Genomic DNA, 24,365 nt, shown 5'->3' on the forward strand with positions numbered 1-24,365 from the left:
CACTCACTCTGTGCCCGCTCAGGGCCGGGTGCTGCAGGGAACCGGGGAGAGCAAGATGTTCCCCCTGCCCTCACGGGGCCCCAGGGAGGTGAAGGCAGCAGTGTGTGCTATAACACGGGAGATGCCGTGCTAAGTCCGTGACCCTGGAAGGACAAAAAGTGCTGCAGCGGCCTGAGAAAGGAGTCCTGAGTTCTCCCCGGGGAACTGTTTTATCTTTTCAGTCTCACCTGGCTAACTTGAATTTTTTGTGCATTAAAAGGATGACTCAGACTTTGCAAACTGGGAGAAAGTACCTATACAACAAAACAAAACAAAATAGAAAAAAAAAAAAGACTTTATGGCTTTAAATAAAACCCCTTGTTTGCCTCCCCTGGTGAGTGGCAGGTAGTCTGGGACACCCTTCTGTTTATTCTGTTTGCCTTTTTCTTGTATTGTCTGCTCTGCCTAACAGTGAAATTCAGCTTCCTTCAGCAGCTAACTTCATTGCCTTGCAAGGCATTAACCTTGGTAGAAAATTTTCTAATTAACGCCGAGGAGGAAGGGCAGGCTCTGAAGCCTTTCCTGCCCTCCCATACCTGTTCAACGACTCCGGCAGCTTTCTTTGGCAAGCCAGAGAAGCAAACGAACGGAAAATCCAACCCGTCTTCAAGTTTATCCCAAAACAGTTGTTGGATTAATGTATGAGGTGGACTTGACTGCTCCAGCCAGTGACGGTAGTGACACTGTTTTGAGCTTATAGACAAAGCCTAAACCTTCAGTGATGTCTCCAGGTGTTGAAAGTAACAAAACCCCTTAGGGAAGTGTCATGATTAAAATACCACTTGGGAATGGGCCTGAGCGGACTTTTTTTTCCTTGACAAATTCACTGAGAATGAGGCAGCAGGAAGCCATGGGTGGGGAGGGGGTGAGCAGATCTACCCTGGGTCAGAACAGAGGAGAGGTGCTTCCTGGGCAATCGGGCTGAGCTCCAGGCTGCAAGTCTGGGTGAGGGTGAAGGGTAAGGAAGTCCCCCCACCCCAAGCAGACTTCCAGCAGCCCTTATTCTTTCTGGAAAACATAAACAGATTGAGGGCTCTGTACAAATTGCTACATGATACCCAACATCCTGTGTCTGAGTAAGTGGACATGGCTAGCTCAGGCCTTGATTGTGCTTCAAAATTTAACCTCTCAGGGTGCCTGGGTAGCTCAGTCAGTTAAGCATCCAGCGTCCAACTTCAGCTCAGGTCATGATCTCACAGCTCCCGCGTTGGAGCCCGGAGTCAGTTTCTGTGCTGCCCATTCAGAGTCTGGAGCCTGCTTTGGCTTCTGTGTCTCGCTCTCTCTCTCTGCCCCTCTCCTGCTTGTGCTCTGTCTCTCAAAAATAAGTAAACATTAAAAAAAATGAAAATAAAATTTAACTTCTCAAGGCAAACAGATATGTAGGGAAGCAGAGATTCTATACCGAGGATGTTCGGGTTTGAGCATGACTTATTCTCTCTTAGGAAACAGAAACGTATCTTCACTTTTAAGATAACAACAGTACTGTCCCAGGACAGCGTAATACCAGGAGAAACAAATATCTTAAATAACAAATAGAGTCTTCATTTCCCCTTATCGGTCCAGAGGAACACATTAAAAAAAAAAAAAAAAAAAAGATTTGCAATGTAAGAAGTCTTGTCCAGATGTATTTTCCCCCTAAATATTAATAAATCAAAAAGTAAATTATGGTACTAGACTATTTAAATTAGGTATATTTTTGCAAGGCATTAATATAAAAGGAAGAAATTAGGGTCAGATATACTGGGCTCTACTCCCTTCCTTCTTCCAGAAGGAAAGAAGGACTGTGAGGCCTCCCCAGCCCCACGGGACCGTTCGAACTTCCTCAGGCCTCAGCAGAGCAGTGCAGGGTCCCGTCTTGTGTCTGTCTGGTGGCTCCAGGGAATTTCCTCAGCTGCTTTCCTGCCTGAACTTCTTTCTTTTTTTAACTCATGTAAAAAAAATTAAGACTTTGTTTTTTTTTAAGAGCAGTTTTAGGTTGACAGCAAAATTGAGCAGAAAGTACAGAGATTTCCCATAGGCCCCGGGGCCCCCCTACATGCACAGCCTCCCCCATTGCGAACATCCCCACCAGAGTGGTACGTTTCTTACAACAGGTGAACCCACACTGACACATTGTTGTCACCCAAAGTCCGCAGTGCACGTTACTGTCCACTCATGCTGGTGTGCATTCTACAGGTTTGGATAACTGTGTAATGGCCTGAATCCATTATTATGGTGTCATACAGAGTATTTCACTGCCTTCAAAACCCTCTGTGTTCTACTCACAAAAATAGGGAATGTTTCATGCATTCGTGTGTCATTCTTGCAGGGGGGCCAAGCTAATCTTCTCTGTATGGTTATAGCTTTAGGACATGGGCGGCCGAAGAGGGCACTGAACTTCTTATGAGGCAAAACCAAAAAGACTCTCCCTTGTTGAAAATCAGCCCTCAGTGACTGGAGGGCTGCAGAGTTGGCTCAGGTCAGCTTTGTGTTGCCCTGACCGGTATTGCCACCCCTTTGCCCTGGTGGGGAAACCAATCTCCATCGTCTATGTGAATCTGTGGAGGACTCAGGTCCCTGGCAGCAATTTCTGGGTTTGGAATTGCATGGATTCGCCAGTCTTCCTATGCTGAGGGCAGGTTCATTGCTTTTCTAATAAAATGTTCATAGCTCTGGTTCCAGGCAGAGAATTGGCACACAGTAAGTGTTTGTTGAGTTCAACTGAATAAAATAGAATTCAGGGGAGAAATATCATTGTTCTTTATAGTAATATCTCTATTAGTGAAGCAGGTGTGTCCCTAGTGCATGTGTAATTGCCATTAACGTGTCCGGCAGAGCCAGGAATAACAGAGGAAGTGGGAGTTTCGGTTTCTCTGTGACCACATCCTTCCAGGACATTCCCCCTTCCCTCTCCTCCAGATAGAGTGGATGGTATTGCTCTGGCTCATGTGAAGGGTTGAGGGGTTTCTATTCATCTGCAGTGCTTAGAGTAGTGCCTGGCACACTGCAAGTGTTCAGTGAATTTCTGTGGAATCAATGAATAAACCATGGTTCTGCACCCCAGCAATGGGAGGGCCTTGGGAAGCTGTAGCCTGGGCTTTTGCAGTTCTGGAATTAGACCCACGAGAGTCCAGACACACAGCCATCCACCCTCTGCCAGAGCTGGGGCTGATTCTATCCTGTTTGGCTCCTTAGCTGCTGCTTTTAATCTCCATTCTTCTAGACGAGCTTTATTAGAATGAGTTGTATCTACAGGAAGCGAGTTCTGTTTACCTTCTGAATCTTCTACTTTGCAATCCAACCATGCATTATGATTCTTTAATACTCCCTTGGAGTTCATGCTTCCTGGATTTCAGCCCATTCTGATGGCCATCTTCCTCACTTTCCTAAAAGTGCTTTAATATACTTGATAATATATTTGATATAATATATATGATATTTGTTGTCACGGATGAGCAGGAAAAAGTCCTTTGTGCCACCTAATCCTCTTTAATCAGTGGCCTACAGCAATACTTTCAAGCTCTCCCTTCCCCACCCCATCCTACCCACCACCATATTTGCAGCCTATTCACCACCCCATTGTTGATTTCTGAATAGTGTATTTCCCATTAGATTAGGGATTGGTCCTTCTCTGTCCAGCCCTGTATGGTAGGGGAGTACATTTCCCAGGCTCCCTTTTAGCTTCTTAGCATAGTCATTGGGAAGAAGTGGTAGGAGACTGATGGGCGACAGGAGGGGAGAAGCCAGGGTATCTCTCTCCATCTCTAGCCCCCACTTTGGTCAGCACGCCCCCTGTCAGCTGCACCTCCTCCGTGGACCCAGCATGGCAGTTCTATCCCTGGGATCTGGTAACACTACCTATTGTGCCTCCATCCCTAGGGATAGTGGCAGATGTTTGCTCGTGTTCTTCTTGAGATTGCTTCCCTGTGTCCTCTGTGGTTTCTTAGCTCTTCCATGATCTCTGTAACCAATTCCATGTATTAAAAAAAATGTTTATTTACTTTTGAGAACGAGAGAGAGAGAGAGAGGGAGAGAGAGGGAGAGAGAGAGAGAGGACCATGTAGGTGGGGGAAGGGCAGAGAGAGGGGGAGACAGAGGATCCAAAGTGGGCTCTGTGGTGACAGCAGAGAGTGTGACACGGGGCTCAAACTCATGAACCGTGAGATCCTGACCTGAGCTGAAGTCGGACGCTTAACCGACTGAGCCACCCAGGCGCCCCATGTAACCAATTCCCTGTATTAAATCCAGTCTGGCTTGAGACACCTAGAGTGGTTTCTGGTTTTTGACTAGACTCTAGTAGATACAGCATGCAAATACTACTGCTGACTTCATGTGAACTCCTCACTTTTCTTCTGACTCCTCTGTGGACTGAAGCACTTACCTCACAAGGTGTTGTCATAATAAGCTGTTTGTGGAAGATCTCTGAGATCCTGGAGTGGCTGGCAAATTATAAGCAAGTGCAATATGTCATTAATTAGCTTTCATCCAAATACTCTGTGCATGCTAAAGAAGGCTTAATTTCTATTCTTTTTGGAGGGACTATTTGAAAAGTCCCTGGTTGAAGAGGCTGCAGCACTCCCTTGACAATGCTTTGGCTTGCCTTCTAAGCCTGGAGGCAGTTGTGGTACCTGACTTGTCACTCACTCAGTGCTGGGTCACCTTGCACCTGTCCCAAAGCCATTCATCCTCTCAACTTTGGGTTCCAGTGGGCACCCAAACCTATATTTAGGGTAGCTGTCCCAAGGGACCCGGCAAATGACTCAGGGCTGCAGGTTTCGGTGGAGCATGGCTTTGAGGGCTGGATACACCTGGATTTGAATCCCAGCTTTGCAACTCCTGAGATGTGTAAGTTTGGAAAAATTACTTCACTTCTTTAAACCTCAATTTTTGTTTAATGTCAAATGAAGAGAAGAAAGTTTCACATCAGGCTTTACATTAGATGGTTGCCTCAAAGAAAAAGATCTATCTTAAGGCCCCAACCAGAGTTTACAAATATTAAGACTTGGCTACTGAGCGTTGGATCTTCTCCTTTCCCATCAACACAGTATGTAAAGTAATACATGTTCTGTATGGTCTGTGGAGAATCCCAAACCCGCCCCTGTCCAAATCCAGATAGGCTCGAAAGTAACCTAGAACCTAAGACTTTTTATTTTTATTTTTTTATATTAAAATATTTATTTACTTATTTTTGAGAGACAGAGAGTGCATGCAAGCAAGGGAGGGGCAGAGAGAAAGGGAGACAGAGAACCCCAAGCAGGCTCTGTCAGCACAGAGCCTGATGTGGGGTTCGAACTCATGAACTGTGAGATCATGACCTGAGCCAAAATCAAGAGTCAGAGGCTTAACTGACTGAGCCACCCAGGTGCCCCAAACCTAAGACTTTTTAAAGAATACAATAATTATGTTTCTGATAAAACATCAGCCTCCTTAATTTATTTCTTGTCTGTGCTTATTCACCTTGCCTATTTATTAAACATGCTTGATTTCTTATTCTTTGCAAGTAGGATATGAAAAGGGAGAGATAAGGAATGTTTAACTTTGTATAGCTCTGATTTCACACCTGGTAAATTTTGGATGGTGTTGACAGGAATCCAGGTCCTGAACGTCTGATCTTGAGGGACTAGGCAAGAGTCTTTCATTATGAGATGTAGTCTAAGCTCTGGCTTGACCAAACTCTAAGCTGGAGGGCATCACATCGGCATTATGCTTTTGTTTTGAGCTCCCTTGAAAGGAATTGATTTCTGCTGTTTGGGGGGAATGGGCAAAATATGCCACTAACTTAATTTTATTTAATAACTCTGTTAAATGGTTTTAGCCAGTGCTTTCACTATTTAAAAGGGAAAATGTAAGCCAGTCAACCCACATTATGATCTAAAAAGCAAACCCTGTTAGGTGAATGGGAATGTGGAGGAGGAGGAATTCCACATCTCAAACTATCCTACCAAGTGCTGATTTGCATAGATTTGAACCGCCTGGCTGGGAAAGAAACTGGGGCACAGCTTTATCAATGAGGTATCAGAGATCTAAAGACTGAGATGTTCTCAGATGAAGAACCTCAGAACCTCAACTCTTGTCAAAGAGGGACTTTTGCCATAGGAGGTGGTCAAGGGACTTTTGGGGCAGCTGAAAGAAGCCTTTCCCCTTCTTGCCCTTTGAGGAGTCAGGGGAAGGGTGGGCCAGGTGGTGTGAGGAATTGCTGGTCTGTCAGAATACATATAGCTTAAATAGCAGCAGAGTCAAAGTTCTTCTGACTCTGAAACAATAATTCAAAAAGCAGCATGTCTCTGGGGACTGGTCCTAAAGAAGCCCCCAATGAGAATACGAGGAAAGCCCAGGTAAAATCGCCCTTATGTAGGACAGATGTGATCAATGTTCTTAGCTTCTCTTTTCAGCTTTCTTGCCCAGCCTGCAGGTTTGCAAAGGAGGCTTTGGAGAACATGTGTGGTCATATGTTCACTCTCATGGGCCTAAACCAGGCAGCACCCCACTGAGCATTTTTCATTCTGCAATCTTTCTATTAAGTACTCTGGATTCTTCTTACCTGAATTTAAATAACACTTATCTCTTTCTAAAATGCTACGTACATATTTTTAATTTTGTTAAATGATTGTCCACCCTCCAGGACTATGATTTCCTTGAGAATAGATATCTTTGTGTGTTTTATTCGCCCACATATGTCCCCAGCACCTAGAACAGGGCTTGAAACCTAGCAGATCTTCAATAAATATTTGTTGAATGCATGAGTGAATAAACCACAATCCTGGTTTCATATTTTCAGTATATCAGAAGGCTAATAATAGATACTTACATTTAAAAAACATTCAAGAGTAAGTAAAAATTCAGCTCAGTATCTTTTCCCTCTCTATACCTATAGTCTACACAGCTGGTTGGACCTGTGTAGATTCCAAGTTGGATATCTTAGCCAGATTAGAACAGGATTCTTTGTGGTCACTCTGGAGATAGTACTGGAAGGCAGTGGAATTTGGGGACACAGAGGGCTCTCAATAGGAGGGAGACACTAGCTGGACTTAATGAATTTGCCACTTGAGTAAGTGGTATAGACCGGGAAACACAATTCATTTATGTGCTTCATTATGTAAATGAACTCCATGCTTAAAAGTTCATAAGAGACTACTATCTCTAATCATAAATTCAATTAACTTACCAGGCTGGAAAAACAGAATTCAGGCAGACAAGATAATCAAGCCAAGCTTACTACATTGGTCTCTCCCATTGGAAAACTGAACAGGAAGGCAATGATCAGCTTAGTAATGCTGGATTCAGAGCCAGGTATCTTAGTTCTAGAACTCAGATGTTGGAGCCCACACTCTGAGGGCTGATGTGTGTTTCTCCATAACTGGGCACTCTACACCCCCATTGGCCTCCATTCTACTTCCAGTCAAGGCACCCTCTGGTCTCTTGGGATGGTGTGTGGATGGGCCAGCCAGATTCTGAAACTTTCCCTTTTCTGTGCTTCTGTAGGTGATTAACACATTCCATGAAATATGTTCATGCTTCAGTCAAGTCTTGGTCTGGCCTGGGAATCCTTCCATCTCACTACTTCTTAGATTAAACATGCATGCAGATCATATTTTTTGAGTGTTTGCCCCATGCTGACCAATCCAAATGGTTCTTCTGCAACCCACTGGATGGTTTGACTCTTCAGAAGTTATGCATTTCTGTCGTTTCCAAATGTTTGGGATATCCCTCTATATCCCCTATTCACTGTCTTTGCCTATCAAGTAAGCTCCAAATACTGATGGATCTGCCCTCCTGAGCAGCCTCTCCCACAGAGAGCAAAGCGATGACTCTCTGAGCCAAACCTTCTGGTCCCTGATGATTAGTTTCTTCCTATAAATCAGTAAGTTGTCTTTTGAGTGTATATGACCACCTCCAGTGAAGTGAACTCCCCTCTCGTGAGTTCAGCTTGTTCCTCTAGAGCTTGATCATTCCTGGCACATTGGAAAGTCACCACAGGATTGAGAGATGTGGCCTGAAGGAAGCTCACATTAGTGGCTGTCTCTGCATGGGTTCCTCACCCATTCCCACACCACAGCCTCTCTCGCATAAATCCACCCACCTTTAGAGCCCCTAAGCCCCTGTGCAGCGGATCCACCCTGTAGTTTGGGGCCCAGCCCATGACTTTTGGGAGGTGAAAAGCTGAATTAGCAAGATGACAGATAGAATGATCCAGAAAATCCTGTCCTTCTGGGAAGTCACTGGTCTTACACCAACTCTTGAGAAATGTGTCCCTATGATCCCAGCCAAGAAACCCATTAAGTTCATGTTCTGAAACCTGTGAAGCTAAGGACCCCAAGCCCGGGGGCCCCTCCATGGGCAGCACCAGTGTGGGAGAGCCATTTTTACCACCCTTACGACAACGGGGCCACTGAGTAATGTTTAGAACAAAGCTTTGATGATGCAGAATAACTGACACACTCTCCACATTAATGAAAGTAAATTCAATTACATTAGTTATACTTTGCATGGTTTTGTTTATTAAAACTAGGAAATGGACAATACACTTTGGAAAAAAAACATTAAGCAAGGCTTGAAATAACAAGAGATTTCTTCAAATAATTCTGTTTATAATACCAGGGCTATCCAATAGAAATATAATCCACACCACAAATGTAATTTAAAATTTTCTAGTAGCGATATTAAAAAGTAAAAACAATTTCCCTACCTACTTTTGTCATATCCTAGTAATAGATAAACTATGAAAAAGGTAAAAAGAAACAGGTGAAATTAATTTCAAGAGTATGTTTTTCCAGTCCTGAGGAGAACGTGCCTCCTCCTGGTTGGGCAGATAAACCTTCATCCTAACATATGGAATCATGGACCCTAAGGCAAGACTTGTCTACATTCATCACCGACAGCGGGGGACATTCAGGACTGAATCTTGGCACAAAGAATGATTAACAGCTGTGGGGACCAGAGGTAGCAGGTGAAAAAGAGCCCGTAATCAAAGCTTCTGACTTCATTTGGAAAATGTGGTCCTAACTTAAAAGTGAGATTACTTTCCCTTTTCACTGCTTTGCCAAATTAACTCCTTTGAGAAGAAAAGCCACGTTATTCTTTTTTTTAATGTTTATTTTTAATGTGTATTTTTGAGAGAGAGCACGTGAGGGCACATGAGTAGGGGAGGGGCAGAGAGAGGGACAGAGGATCCGAAACCCACTCCAAGCTGTCAGCAGAGCCCCCCGACGCGGGGCTCGCTCGAACTCACCAACCACAAGATCGTGACCTGAGCCAAAGTCACTCAACCGACTGAGCCACCCAGGCGCCCCCCACGTTATTCTTTTTATTGCAACTTGTCCGTAGGCTGCTGTAGGAATGACCGTACATAGTAAGACAAACTGGATCTCGATAATTGTGAGAGCAGCTTGCCTGCAGCTTGGCTGGCATTCATGGCCTTCCTTTTGATACAAGATCAAGCACTTACAAAGCACATGTTGTGGGACCGACAGGGTGTACTGGGCCCTGTAATGTATAAAGAAAAAAACCAAGCCCTTGTCATTTTGCCGAAGTTAGGCTTTTTTAGAAAACAATACAATATCTAATATAATGCTAATTATGTGGCATACACGCTACATGTAATAAAGGTTTTGAGGAGAGAAAAAAATATGTTTCACTCAACCAATATATCCAAAACATTATCATTTCAATATGTAATCATATAAAAATTATTAATGAGGTATTTTATATTCTGGTTTTTGGGAGTTTTGTTTTTTCTACCAAATCTTCAAAACTCAGTATAATTTATACTTCTAGAACATCTCCATTTAGACCAGCTGTATTGGAAGTTCTCAATAGCCACATGTGGCTGGTGGCTACTATGCTGGACAGTAATGAGACCCTTCCATCCCACAAACTTTTTTTTTTTAATAATGTTCATTTATTTTGAAGGAGAGAGAGAGACAGAGCATGAGCAGCAGAGGGGCAGAGAGAGAGAGGGAGACACAGAATCTGAAACGGGCTCCAGGCTCCATGCTGTCGCACAGAGCCCGATGTGGGGCTTGAACCCATGGACCGTGAGATCATGACCTGAGCCGAAGTCAGATGCCCAACTGACTGAGCCACCCAGGCGCCCCCACAAACTTTCTAATTAATTGAGATTCTGTGGTTTTGAACTCAAAGAAGGCATTATTAATTTACCTTGACCTGGGCTTCTGGGCACAGATGACAAAGCTCATGTTAATAATGTGCTAACGAGCTACACCCTGGGGTTGTCCCTGGAGTATTCCTGCTTCTGTTCTGTTTTGCAGACACAGCCAGAGTGATCCCTATAAAGTCTAAATTAGATACCATCACTTCTCTGCTCAGAACCTTTCCAAGGCTTCCTAGCTCAGTCTTCTCATGGCTTACAAGGCCCCACACAGTAGAGCCCCTGCCTACATTTCTGTCTCATTTCCTGCCATTCCTGCCTGTCCCTCATTTGCTCAGCCACACCATTTGTTGCTGTTGCTTGACCTTGCCAGCACACTCTTGCTCCAGGGACTTTGCACTTGCTCCTCCCCTTCTGCCTGGAACACTTTCCCCCCACAACTTCCCAGGGTTTACCCTGCACTTTCTGCACAAATGTCAGTCATCAGAGGAGCCTTCCCTGGCCATTCTATACACTTGCCCTTAAAGAGGGTTGCTCTTGAGGCCCCCTTCTTGTCATCCTGCATCCCCACCCGCTTACTACCTGCCTTATTGCTTTTCATGGCACTTGCTTATTTATTAGTTAATTTTCTGTCTTCCCCAGCCCCACCCTACTAAAATGTGAGTTCTATGAGGGCAGGGACTTTCTCTGTTTCTTTTGGAGGCACTGAAGCCCCAGCGGCAATAATATCTGGCACATAGTAGGTGCTTAACAAACACTGGTGAGTAAAGGAAAGAATCCAACTTGGCAAGAAATGCTTATAGGAATAGGAATCACAGGCTTTCATAACAATAATAGATTTATATTTAAGATCCTTATTTGAGTTCAGTCTTGGAACTAAGCAAGAGTTCTCCTGGTGGTGAGTAACTCACCTGAACAGAAAGGCAACGGCCTGTCATCCAGGTCACCCCGTCCAGCTGGGGTCTCTCTCTCCATGACCTCCTTATTGCTCTTATCACTTCTCAGCTGTTAACAGGCCTGGATTAGACACACTGTTTTTATTTGATGAACCATAAACTGACAGTCACCTAACGGTCCTAGATGTGCTGCTTCGCCATGTTGCCTGCTTATAGCACCTCAGATTGCTTAAAACCAGATCAATAATCTCAGTCAAAGAATTCCTGTCCCATGAGTATCTGACTGCCCTTCTCTTCATCAGTATTTAGATACATTCCCATCAGGAGTGCGGGGTGGGGGGGTGGGGGTGGGAAAGGCTCCATATTCATTCTTTAGGTCTCTGGAATTCACAATTATTTTCCTGTCTGGGTTGGGTGTGCACAGATGCAGCCATCAGCGGCTCCTAGCTCCTTCGTGCCTCTCAGGCTCCTGCGTTTCCTTTGTTCTGCTTTGGGGCAGATCGAGGGAGCTGCCTCAGAACCCACCATTTAGTGGGATTTATAAAAAGCCCTCCTGCATTAACTCTGTAAGGTTGTGTAGTATCTACCCTAGTCTATATTCTCACAGGCTCCCCCCACCCCGGCCCCCAGGGCCTACGGCACAGAGCTGTGAAGTCACTGGTCAGGGGTGGAATGAGACCAGTGGCCATGGGATGGATGACGTCACCAGGATCCAACCTGAACGTCCCCCAAATGCGCCAAAGACATCATGTTCTCACCGGGTGAACCGTGAGAACTGTAACCCACCGGGCCTCTGATGTGTTAGCTGTGAGATTGGACCAGTGTGAGCCCACAGAGGTCTGCACGCTTGGAACTACTCAGAAGGATCGTTAGGAAACACAGCCACAAATGCTGCCACTCAACCCAGCTTCAGCGCGTGATGAAGCGTGTGCTCCAGGGAGGTGCGGAAGAGAGCGTCGTCTTCTTGATAAGCGTTCTTACTTTACAGTGACAGTGTAGAGTAAACGCACAGTGAATTCTCACTAGTTGTAGGACAAACCTAAAAAATCTTTTTATATAAGGACATAGAAAAATGTAATGGCCACAGGCCATGAGAAACAGCCTGTCAGGATTAAGCAAATTATTCAGAATTTATTTGAAGCTGTGAAAGCCGTTCCTTTTTTGCACAGCTGAGTCATGGTGTAATTGTCAGACATTCTGTGAGCACACTGAGCAAATTTCTCCCTGCTATTCTCTATCCTATATGCTGTTTGTTTCTTTAATAGTAGTAATTATAGGGGTGCCTGGGTGGCTCAGTTGGTAAGGCGTCTGACTTCGGCTTAGGTCATGATCTCGCGTTTTGCAAGTTCGAGCCCCCTGCCAGGCTCTGTGTGGACAGCTCAGGGCCTGGAGCCTGCTCCAGATTCTGTATCTCCCTCTCTCTCTGCCCCTCCCCTGCTCACACTCTGTCTCTCTCCCTCTCCCAAATAAATAAACATTAAAAAAATTTTTTTAAATCGTAGTAATTATACATTTATTTGTTTTTTTTGTTTCTTACCTGTATTCCTGACAAGACTATAAAGTCCACAAGGCAACAGAACATTATGTATTTTATTCACCAGTGTGTACTCAAGAACAAGTACCATACCTAGCCCCTGGAAGTTTTTAAAAATAATATTGACCACTAATAATATAAATTGAATGAACAGATCAGTGTCAGTCTTTCAACAACATGTTTCAACAAAACGGCCAAATCAAGATAAAACATTTTCCACAAGTCACTGTTGTAGACACCAATTTCCAAAGTGTAAACTATTTTTGAAAGAGATAATCAACTAATCCAATCCAGGAGTTAAAGCATGTTAATTCTTGAGAACAAAGTGATTCCAACTAGGCGAACAGTAATTTGTGTTCCAGAATTTTATATTCATGTAATGCAGGTGTCCCCCACTATCTGAAAGTAGAGTGTTCTGGTGAAACTTTCATAGGCCCAAATGGCATAAAGCCCAGTGTATCTGCTGCTAATTTAGGTCTTTCTTAAAAGTCGAGTGGTCTTTCCTAAACTTTCAGAAGGGAGGGGATACCCGTATTGATTTATTAAAGTTCACAAACTTTGTCAAGTTTTACTCAGAGAGAACTGGACCATGAGGACGCTGGCTAACACGGTCCGGGAATGTGAGTAAGGATTGACCTACAGCTCAGTAATGGGAGGCTCTGCCTGCCACGTTAGGACCCTAAGCGCCATTCACTTCACGTCCACAGATATTGACCCGTGACTTACAGTGCTCCAGGTAGCATGATGGGAATTAGATGCCCTTCTTGTATTCAATGGACCCATAGTCTGTCAGAGGGGAGATAAGCTTGATGACGTTGACAAGCACACACATAGGAATATGGTCGCTGTGCTTTAGTCACTCAGAAGAGAGGTGGCTTGTTTCCCTGGTGTGCTGGGGACACTTCCCACCGGAGATGGCTGTGGGGGTCAGCCCCTGAAGAGCCCATGTTGTGGCCCTGGCACCTGCTATTTCCACTCCCGGAATAGATCCTGGCCCTAGATTTTCCAAACCCCCTCACACCACCTCAGATTACCCCCTCAGTCACTATTTCTCTGTTTTCTTCTTGGCACTTAACATTATCTGAAGTTATCTTGATGTTTTTTGGTTTCCTTATTTGGTGTCTGTCTTATCCTTCAAGTACATAAGCTCTGTGAGAGCAGGAACCTAGTTTTCATTGTGCATTAGTGTATGCACAGGGGCTAGAAAAGTGTCTGAGACATAGAAGGAAACCAGTAAATGCTTGTGCAGGGATGGAAGGGTGTAGTAGCATGAAGGAGCCTTTGGAGCTTCTTGATTGTGAGATGACGTGATGAAATTGTTCTGGAAAAGCCATTCTGGCAGTTGGTTTAAGATGAACTGTGTGGGACATAGACTTGGGACAAGAACAATGAGGAGATTCCTGCAGTAAGTTAGATGTGAGTGCTACAGGTCAGGAAAGGGTTGTGGCAGGAGGAAAAACACGTTGAATCCAAGGCATATGTTGAGAGAAGAGACTCCACTCGCTCTGGCCTGCCTTTTCATCCTATAGACACAGCTCATTCCCACTTCAGCTTTGTGGTTGTCCCCTCTTCCTACAGCTCCCCTTCCCCAGATCTTTGCTTTTTTTTTTTTTTTTTTTTTTTTTTTTGAGAGAGAGAGAGAGGGAGAGAATCTTAGGCAGGTTCCACACTCAGCATGGAGCCCAATGTGGGGCTCAATCCCACAACCCTGGGACCATGGCCTGAGCTGAAATCAAGAGTTGGATGTTCAACTGACTGAGCCACCCAGGCAGCCCCAGGTCTTTGCATTTTATTTAGGTTTCTGTTAATGTATCAGAAGTTCTTTATTTAGAGAGTTCTTTCCTGACCCCCTTAAGCATCCCCACACTATACCCTGGTTTTGATTTTCTTCTAGCATGCTTACCCCCTGTCATTTACGTTATATATACTACGTGACATTACACATCACAAGGACGTTCCTTGAGGCCAGGGGGCAAAAACTCCATCTGCCTTGTCTACCACTGTATCTCTAATGGATGACACATCACAGGGGCTCAACACGTATTTGCTGAGTGAATAAATAGATTAGATTGGGTATGATGGTGATTAATGAGAGAACCTATCAAGGAAGACCTGAGTCACTAGGAAATTAAAATAACAAAAATAGAGAGCTTTCCATTAAGACAGACTCCACTAAGCCTCTATGTTGCAGCATCGAACAGTACCTGACACATAATAGGCCCACACAATAGACTGATTTAAAGTGAATGAAAGAACACTTGTTTGCTCTTCCAGTTACTATATTGAGAAACCAATAAAAATGATGTCCTCAGTGAAGAACTTTCTTTCTTCAGAGATTTGACTAATTCATACTGGTTCTCGCACCATTTTATATGTACCAGTAAAGCTTTGCTGGATTAAACTAAACCATTCATATCATTGATTCATGGTTGCCCTGGGAATTACAATGAACATCTCATAATACTCTAGTGTGAATGAATGACAACTTACTTTTAAAAGTATATAAAACTTTGCTCCTTTATAGCCTCATTCTCTCCCCCTCCTTCACAGTTATTGTCATAAAAATTATGTTTTTATGCATTTTTCACCAATCAACACAGATTTATACTTATTGTTTTATAGAGTTGTCTTTTAAATCAAAGAGGAGAAAACAAGTTACAAACAAAAAAAATACATCTATACTGTCTTTCATATTTGCAATGTCATCTTTACCAGTTTATTTCTCCATATGGATGCAAGTTATTATCTAGAGTACTTTCACCTAAGCCTGAAGGAAGGATTCCCTTTAATATGTTTTGTAGGGCAGGTTTGCTACTGACAAATTCTCTCCATTTTTGTTTATCTTGGAATGTCTTAATTTCTCTTTCATTTTAAAAAAATGTTTATTGTGTGTGAGAGAGAGAGTGCAAGCAGAGGAGGGGCAGAGAGAGAGAGAGAGAGAGAGAGGGAGAGAGAGAATCCAAGCAGGCTCTGCACTGTCAGCACAGGGCTCAATCCCACAAACCCATGAGATCATGATCTGAGCTGAAATCAAGAGTTGGACATTTAACCGACTGAGCTACAGGTGCCCCTCGCTTTCAGTTTTGAAGGATAGTTTTGCTGGACATAGAATTCTTGTGGCAGTCTTTCTGTCAGTACTCTGAATATGCCACCCCACTGCCTTGTGGCCTCCTTGGTCATGGATGAGAAATCAGCTGTCAATCTTACCGAGACTCCCTTACACATGATAAGTCCCTTTTCTCTTGCTGCCTTCAAGATTTTCTCTTTGTCTTTAGCATTCAGCAGTTTGATTATGATCTAAATGTTAATCTCTTTCTGTGTATCCTACTTGGAGGATTTTTCTTTCTTTCTTTCTTTCTTTCTTTCTTTCTTTCTTTCTTTCTTTCTTTCTTTCTTTCTGTTTTTAGCTTCTTGGATGTGTAGATTGTTTTTCATGAACTTTGGGAAGTTTTCAGTCATTATTTCTTCAGATATTTTTTCTATCTCTTTTTGTCCTTTTCTGGAACCATCATTGTGCGTATTTTGGTATGCTTGATGGTGTTCCACAGGTCACTGGGAGTTCTGTTCATCTTTCTTTATTCTTTTTGTTTTTTTTCTATTCCTCAGACTGTATAATCTCAATTGACGTATCTTAAAATTCATTGCTTCTTTCTTCTGCCAGCTTAAATATGCTGTTGAACTCCTGTAATGAGTTTTTACATTTCACTTATTATATTTTTTAACTTCAGAGTTCCTATCTGGTTCTTTCTTATAATTTCTATCTATTTGTTTGGTGAGACATCCTTCTCATACTTGCCTTTAGTTCTTTAGACATAGGTTTTTTTAGTTCTTTGGGCACATTTAAAATAGCTGATTTGAAATCTTTGTCTAGTGTAAGTCTAATACCTTGGTTTCCTCAGGGACAGTTTCTACTGACTGTTTTTTCCCCCTGAAAAAAGGCCATATGGGCCATATGTTCCTGTTTCTTTGCACGTTTCATAATTTTTTTATTGAAAATTGGACATTTAAAAAATATAATTTGGTAGTTTTGGGAATCATTGTATCCCCTCTCAGCATTTGTTGTTGCTGCCGATTTGGTTAGTAGCTTTTCTGAACTAAGTCTGGAGTTTAATTCTGTATACTTTGTCATGTATGGCCACTGAAGTCTCTGCCCATTTAGTGTTGTGGTCAGTTAACGATTGGACAGAAATTTCATTAAAATGTGTGGGACTAATAAGTCTGCTGAGGAGCTCTGTGTGAGTATTTGGGGACACACCTTCAACATTTGGATAGGCAGTTTCCAACTCTTAGTCTTCACTTCCTGCTTGCGTGCAGGCTCACTGTCAGCCAGAGGTGAGAATTTAGGACCTTTCTCAGGTCTTTCCTGAGGTTTATGGCCCTGGGCATGCACGAAGCCTTCTAGATTCCCAGGAATATATGAAAGCTTTTCAAAGTTCCCTATAGATGTTTCACTCCCCAGCTTTTTCTTTAAAGATTTTTGGTCAGCCTGTTTGACCCAGCTGTTATCTGCCACCTTGGGCAGCTGTAATGTTTTCAGCTAATGCTTCTGGGGAAAGGGCTCTTCATAGTGGGTAAGTTCCAAGTCAGTCCAAATAAAGACGGTTTTGTGAGTGGGGTCTTCTAAGAACCACCAGAGAGATCAAATATTTCCAGTTCTCTGAGAATAGAAATTTAAAGGAGCCCCAGCTCCATTCTGCCCCCTCCAGTGGTTGCAAGGATGCTGGTTTTCACCGTGCTTGAGGGTCGTTGGTTATCAAGGCTACTTTTGGGTTGGGGAGGTGAATTGGAGATAGAGCAAGTTAAAATGTCACAAAGCTTGTCAGTCTTGCTGAGATTCAGCCTTTTTTCTTTCTTTCTTTTTGAGAGAGCACATGCATGTGGAGGAGGGGCAGAGAGAGAGAGAGAATCCCAAGCAGGCTCCACACTGACAGTGTGAATTTTACATTTCATTTATATTTCACTGACAGTGTGGAGCCCTATGCGGGGCTTGATCTCACGAACTGCGAGATCATGACCTGAACCGAAACCAAGAGTCAGACACTTAACTGACCGAGCTGCCCAGGCACCCCTCAGCCTTTTTTTCTCAAATAAACTCTTCTCAGATTGCCATAACTCTTTGACTAATTTCCAGAGTTGTGAGAAAGTAGATTCTGACAATTTTTGCAAGTGTTTTCACTGCTTTTATTGAGATTTTTCAGAGGCCCACTCTCTGCCAGTTTTGCTGCTATCCCTCCACAGATTCTTTCAGTGCAATTTATCCTTTCCTTGATGTAAACTACTATTTTCGAAATATTGACCACCTAAAGCCACAAAGTGTTTAGATTTATTCTAAATTTTCAGGAACTGAGTTTTCTGAGACAAACGTTTACTTTTATAAAACTACCAAGGAAACAAGGCAATTTAAGTAGGTACAAACAGAAAGCCACAGAGAAAAGATAAATTGTTCGTGGCTGTCTACAACTTTCACCATTACTTATGTCTTTTTGCTTTTTGTTTTAGCATGGACCTGATTACTCTGAAAATACCTGGTTAAGGTTCACCTGTGTGTCTGTTTCCCATCTCCTCCCCGGGCTTGGGTAAGCTTGAAACAGTATAAGACTGAAGCAGTCTTCAGCAGCCCCTTCACTGTTGGCCATCTTTGTTGTATTAGTCAGCTTGGGCTGCCATAATAAAATACCACAGACTAAATAACAGGATGGCTTAAAACAGAATGGCTTACTGGCAGAAATAACAGCAATTGACTTTCTCATAGTTCTGGAAGTTTGATGTCCAAGATCAATCAGTGCCAACAGGTTTGGTTTCTTCTGAGATCTCTCCTTGGCTTGCAGATGGCCACCTTCTTTTTTTATTTATTATATTATATTATATTATATTATATTATATTATATTATATTATAATTTATTTAAATTCAAGTTAGTTAACATACAGTGTAGTATTGGTTTCAGGAGTAGAACCCAGTGATTCATCACTTAAATATGACACCCAGTGCTCATCCCAAGTGCCCACCTTAATGCCCATCACCTATTTAGCCCATCTTCTTATTATGTCCTCCCATGGCTTTTCCTCTGATCACATAGGCTCCTTCCTATAAGGACACCAGTCCTATTGGATTAGGGCCCCATACTTGTGACCTCATTTAATCCTAATTACTTCCTCAAGGTCCTGTCTCCAAATACAGTCACAACGGGGGTTAGGTTTCAACATATGAATGCCGGTGTAGCGGGAGGAGGAGGGGGCACAATCCAATCTGTAGCAAGTGTCCAACATGCAATAAGTAGGTTCTCCATTAACATTTCTACTGATGATATGCATCCTCTTTTGTCCCTTGTCCTTTATGCTTCTGTACCGTCCGTCCTTTATCCCTCTGTAACACGTCCCAAACTAGGCACAGTGGCTTCTGGTCTATTGGGAGAGCAGCACTGTGTGGAGCTTCCAGAGTAATCTCAATGCCACAGTTCAAAGCCCCACTCTGGTACCAACTAGGTCAGTTAACTCACTTTCTCTGGCTTTTGTATTCTCGGGTGCTTTGGCTCTATTCTCTTTCACTTCTCTCTACCCTCTAGGCCCTGGACTTTATACCGACTCCTACTCTAAACCGTCTTTACTTCAGCCTCTGTGTAGCACATCTAGGGGTCCACTAGTAAAATATATCCTGGTACATGCACTGATTAAACACTTCTGAGTGGTCTCCATCTCCATCTGGGTAACGTATGTGTTTTCAGAGATGCTGTCCCTGCTATGGCTGCTCAGGCAAGAGTGGCATTAGCGTTGCTGGGCAATGTAGTTCAGGAGGGAAGGGAAGGTGCAGTGTGGGCTAGTGGCGAGATAACAAGGGGTAGACCAGAAGCTGGGAGTCCCCTCACATATACTTACTTCACCAACTTTCACCGAGAATCTGCTTTGTTCTGGGCGCTGTGCAAAGTGATGGGCCAGAGCTCCTATCAGTGGCTTCTCTGACCAAAGGATTGGGCTTGGCATAAACTACAGCACTGTAGTGGAAAAAATGGCCTGCATTTAAGTCTTGGGTTTATTGTTTATTTCTTTCTGACCATAGACAAGCCACTTCGTTTCTCAGAGTCTTAGTTATTACAGTTTTATTTATTTATTTATTTATTTATTTATTTATTTATTTATTTGAGTTTATGTATTTATTTTGAGAGAGAGAGAGAAAGGAAGAGAGTGAGGAAGGGGCAGAGAGAGAGAGGGAGAGAGAGAATCTCAAGCGGGCTCCACGACGCAGGGTTAAATTCACCAACTGTGAGATCATGACCTAAGCTGAAATCAAGAGTCAGATGCTCAACCAACTAAGCCATCCAGGTTCCCCTAAGTTATTCTGTTTTTATTTTTTTATTTTACTACTGTTTTTAATATTTATTTATTTTTGACAGAGAGAGAGAGAGAGGCAGAGAGAGAGGGAGACACAGAAACCAAAGCAGGCTTCAGGCTGTGAGCTGTCAGCACAGAGACCAGCAGGGGATTGAACTCATGAATCCTGAGATCATGACCTGAGCTGAAGTCAGATGCTCAACTGACTGAGCCACCCAGGTGGCCCAGTTATTCCATTTTTAAAATAACGGATGGGTCAGGTGATCTATATGCTTAGTTCTACCATGTTGGCTCTCATCTTCTAGAATTCTCTACTGGGAGTGTGGATTCTGCCTAAGGAAGAATCTGTATCTTTAATGTTGATTTCAGCACATGGCCACTCCAGCTGGGATGATGGGAGGAGAGAGATACATACAAGCGGTTAATGTTTGGGGGAGAAAGTTAACCCTACAGTTCATTCAGAAAACATGGAAGTGAACTTTTAAAGGAACCAAATGTTTGCATTCTTATGCTATCCTTTGATGATATTTTTCACGAATAGCTCACATACGGTGAGAAAGAACTCACCTTCACAGTTTAGGCAAAGAGAGGTGTATTGTGGGTTATTAATCCTAAAGAAATTCATAGTAAATGCAGACTTAAGAGGCAAAACTCTCGTTTGCCCAGTGTCACAGATGAAGTATCACATGTTGATGTGTTGCAATGCAGGAGCCATGTTTTGTTAGCTTCCCTATTCCTAGCACCAGGCTGCACAGAATGGACATTCGATGGACACAATAGTCCTTGTTCTCCAAATGGAATTTTCTTCACCTTACCTGCTGAAAAAGAGAGGTAAAATCAAGACCCAATTTTAATACTGACTTTGTCCCTTAAATTGTTGGAGAACTGGATTTCATTATTTTCAACAAATTCAGTGGAAATTGTCCTCACCTTTGGAATAAACAATTTAAGCCTTTGGCTCCCCAGAGCCTCGTGTTCAGGCTAACCGCCTTGGTGGCAGCCTTCAGGGACAGCTTGTATGTCTGAGGGTGGCAGCAGATAACAAGAGGGAGGAGGCTCAGGCTGCTGGCTAGAGCTGGATTCATGGTCAGGCTCTGTCACTCACAATTTGTAACCCTGGCAAGGTGTTAATCTCTCAAAGTTCACTTTCCTTATCTGTCAAATGGGGATAATACTGTCACCTACCTCACAGAGTCATTATGAAGATCAATTTTAAAAAGGCCTGAAAGTATACAGTGGCTGGCATGCAAGTTAAAAGCACAGAAAATCTTAGCTTGAAGAACTGACAGTAATGGGCAGGAAGAACTTTTCTATTTCTTTTATTTTTTCAAGATCCACGCAGCCTACTATAGTAATAATTATTATTATTATATTTTTTGTAACTAGTTTTAATAGCATGATTATTTTTATAATTATTTTAAATATTATTGTCGTATTTGGGGACTTTAAGTCTTTGTACTTTAACATAATTGAGAAACTTGGATGCTTGTGAACTATGGGTACTCAACCAACCTGGGAAGTCATTAGTTTGTCTTTTAGGTGTCCTTTTAGAAAGTCTCATAAACCACCATCTCTTATCATTGGGGTGCTTACAAAGGTCGGAAAAAACAAGTCAAAAGATAGATGCAGTCAAAGAAGGTCAGGAAAAGAAAATATCAATAAGAGCCTTAATTCTTTTAAAGAACATTTACTCTCATCTCATACATTTGTGTTTATAAGCAGCAGCATATTCTCTATGAAATAATGCTTAAAATCGTTGAGGATTTACATGTAATTTCTTCAAAGCCTTCCCAGGAAATAAAACATAAATGAGTTCTTGATACTGATATAAATATTTTTAAAGTCTTTCCAAACCAGTGAACCTAAACACTTCCTTTCTTTGTGCCTTGCCCGCCTTCTTCCTTCAAATGAGTACTGTTGTTATCTTTAGATCCCAACGGCGCTTTGGATTTATGTACTGATGATTAGAGAGTGAAATTTTAAGAGTCTTCTCTCTAAAGTTTTTAGAAATACAGTAGTCTCCCTTATCCACAGGGATATATTCCAACACCCCCAGTGGGTCCTCAAAATCATGGGTAGTGCTGAACCCGACATATACTAGGTTTCTTCCTATACATACCTACCTATAATAAGGTTTAATTGATAAATTAGGTACATTAGAGATTAACAACAGTGAGTAATAATAAATAGGCAATTATAATAATGTAACTGTAATAAAAGTTAGGTGAATGTGGCCTCTTTCTCTCTCAAAATACCTTTTTGTAAAAAAAAACAAAACAAATCAAAATACCTTTTTGTGTTATATTCATGTTTCTTGAGATGATAGGAGGTGATAAAATGCCTACGTGAGGAGATGAAGTGAGGTGAATGGTGTAGGTGTTCTGACACAATGTTAGGCTACTACCGACCTTCTGATGATACATCGGGAGGATTACCTACTTCCAGAAACTGCAAATGATGGGAAACTACTGTATTTTAAACCACTACAGCCAGGTAAAGAGAGATTGTCTGAAAATCAAGCTAGCTTTGCCTCAAATTATCAGAAATTTAGTGAGCACTGATTCCTTTAGAATCCCCAAAGAAATCTTTTTTATTTTCTCCCAAAGAAATCTTAAGCAGGGTCGTGGTGATCTTGGAGAAGGGAGAAAAATATGAGCTATGTGCTAGAGAAAGGTTTTGGTCAAAATTCTATTAAAAACAGGAAGGTTAATATGCCAGGACCTGATTAACCTTCATTGGATCAAATACACAGCTCATGTGTATTTTCTAGAGAACTTTGGGGGTAAGAAATGAATGACCTGATATCTACACTTGTTGAGATGCCAGAGATTGAAGTCACAATAACCTGGGGTTGAGTGAGGTGTCCTAGCTGCTCTATTTGCAGAGGATTTTTCCATGGACCAGAGGCTTCTCTGAAGTTTACATACATGCACAACTTCCTGTGTCCACTCCCGGCAGACCCAAGGCCTCCCTCATTATCTGGGACTCCAGATCTCACCCACCTTGTAACAGTTACACTCACAATTTTTCCTGAGTCAGGGGACAGGGTCAGTGAAAGCACAGAACAAGACTAGAGGTCTAAGTAAATGAAATGACCCTGCTATTTTCTTTCCCTCTGCTGGCACAGCCTTCTCCTGAGTGTCTCACTCAAATATGGGATTGTTTGTTGTTGTTGTTGTTGTTGTTGTTGTTGTTGTTTTTAATTTTTTTTAACGTTTATTTATTTTTTGAGAGACAGAGACAGAGCATGGGCTGGGGAGGGAACAGAGAGAGAGGCGGAGTCACAGATTCCGAAGAAGGCTCCAGGCTCCAAGCTGTCAGCACAGAGCCTGATGCAAAGCTCGAACTCATGAACCACGAGATCATGACCTGAGCCGAAGTCGGATGCTTAACCGACTGAGCCACCCAGGCCCCCCCAAATATGGGATTGTTTTTAAAAAATGTCTCAAGCCAGACAATAACCTTTGGTTCACAGTGAATGGACCAAATGCCCATCAGTAATAGAATGATTAATCTGAGCCGTATTCAACACAGTGGGATGCATTGCAGTGGTTAGAAGGAGCCACCTGCTACTAAAACCACAATATGGGTGACTCTCATAAACACGGCATTAAGTGAAAGAAGCCAGGCACAATAGGGTACACGCTATTTTCTTTCTTTTATATAAAACCCAGAAACAGGCAAACTAATCAGGTAGGTCTCCCTTTGGGGAAGGAGGTATATGAGGGCCTTCTGGGGTGCTGGTGATATATATTTTTTAACATTTATTTATTTTTGAGAGACAGAGAGAGAGTGTAAGTGGGGGAAGGGCAGAGAGAGAGAGAGGGAGACACAGAATCCGAAGCAGGCTCCAGGCTCTGAGCTGTCAGCACAGAGCCTGACGCGGGGCTCAAAGCCATGAACCTGAGCCGAAGTCAGACACTTAACTGACTGAGCCACTCAGGTGCCCTGATACTCTGTTTTTTGTTGTTGTTATAGTTCTGAGTGCTGGTCACATAGCTGTGTTCTTTGTTAAAATTCACTAACCTGTACACTAATAATACATGCCCCTGATGTATTCTTAATTTCATTAAAAAGCTTTTTAAAATGATATATGGAAGGGTGCTTGGGTGGCTCAGTCGGTTGAGCATCTGACTTTGGCTCAGGTGATGATCTCCTGGTTCACAAGTTGGGTTTCTTAGAGTCGCCAAATTTTAGAGGGCAGGTGAGGTAGAACAGATGTGAGGGTGCTGGGGCACAGGTCACACAAAGGCCTTTTGAGCATCGAAATGCTTGTAGTTCTGTGAGTGTTCTATTTGTTCTTTGTTTTTATACTGATTGGTAGATGATCGCTGTTGTCCCATGAGTTTTAACAAACAAGAAAGAAAAGCAAATAAATGAATTGAGCAATAGAGGCATCTTTTGTTAAAATATTTGGATTTTGATCTCAGTTCTTGAAATAGCTTCAGAGTAATAAATGTGAGGTGGATATTTTTTGTTATT

General features: G+C 42.7%; 1 protein-coding gene and 1 non-coding gene across 11 annotated transcripts in view; one reads left to right on the plus strand and one right to left on the minus strand.

Annotated features, from left to right (window-relative positions):
- Positions 1-24,365, plus strand: part of SLC44A3 (solute carrier family 44 member 3) — a 334,651-nt gene that overhangs the window by 11,864 nt on the left and 298,422 nt on the right. The gene's annotated exons all lie outside the window — the stretch shown is intronic.
- Positions 2,305-2,411, minus strand: LOC112849083 (U6 spliceosomal RNA). The gene has a single exon (XR_003222528.1). It is a non-coding gene; the product is annotated as a U6 spliceosomal RNA (small nuclear RNA).

Source organism: Puma concolor, chromosome C1 (assembly GCF_028749965.1).
Source record: "Puma concolor isolate L17-30 chromosome C1, mPumCon1.1.hap2, whole genome shotgun sequence".
Taxonomy (NCBI): Eukaryota; Metazoa; Chordata; class Mammalia; order Carnivora; family Felidae; genus Puma; species Puma concolor.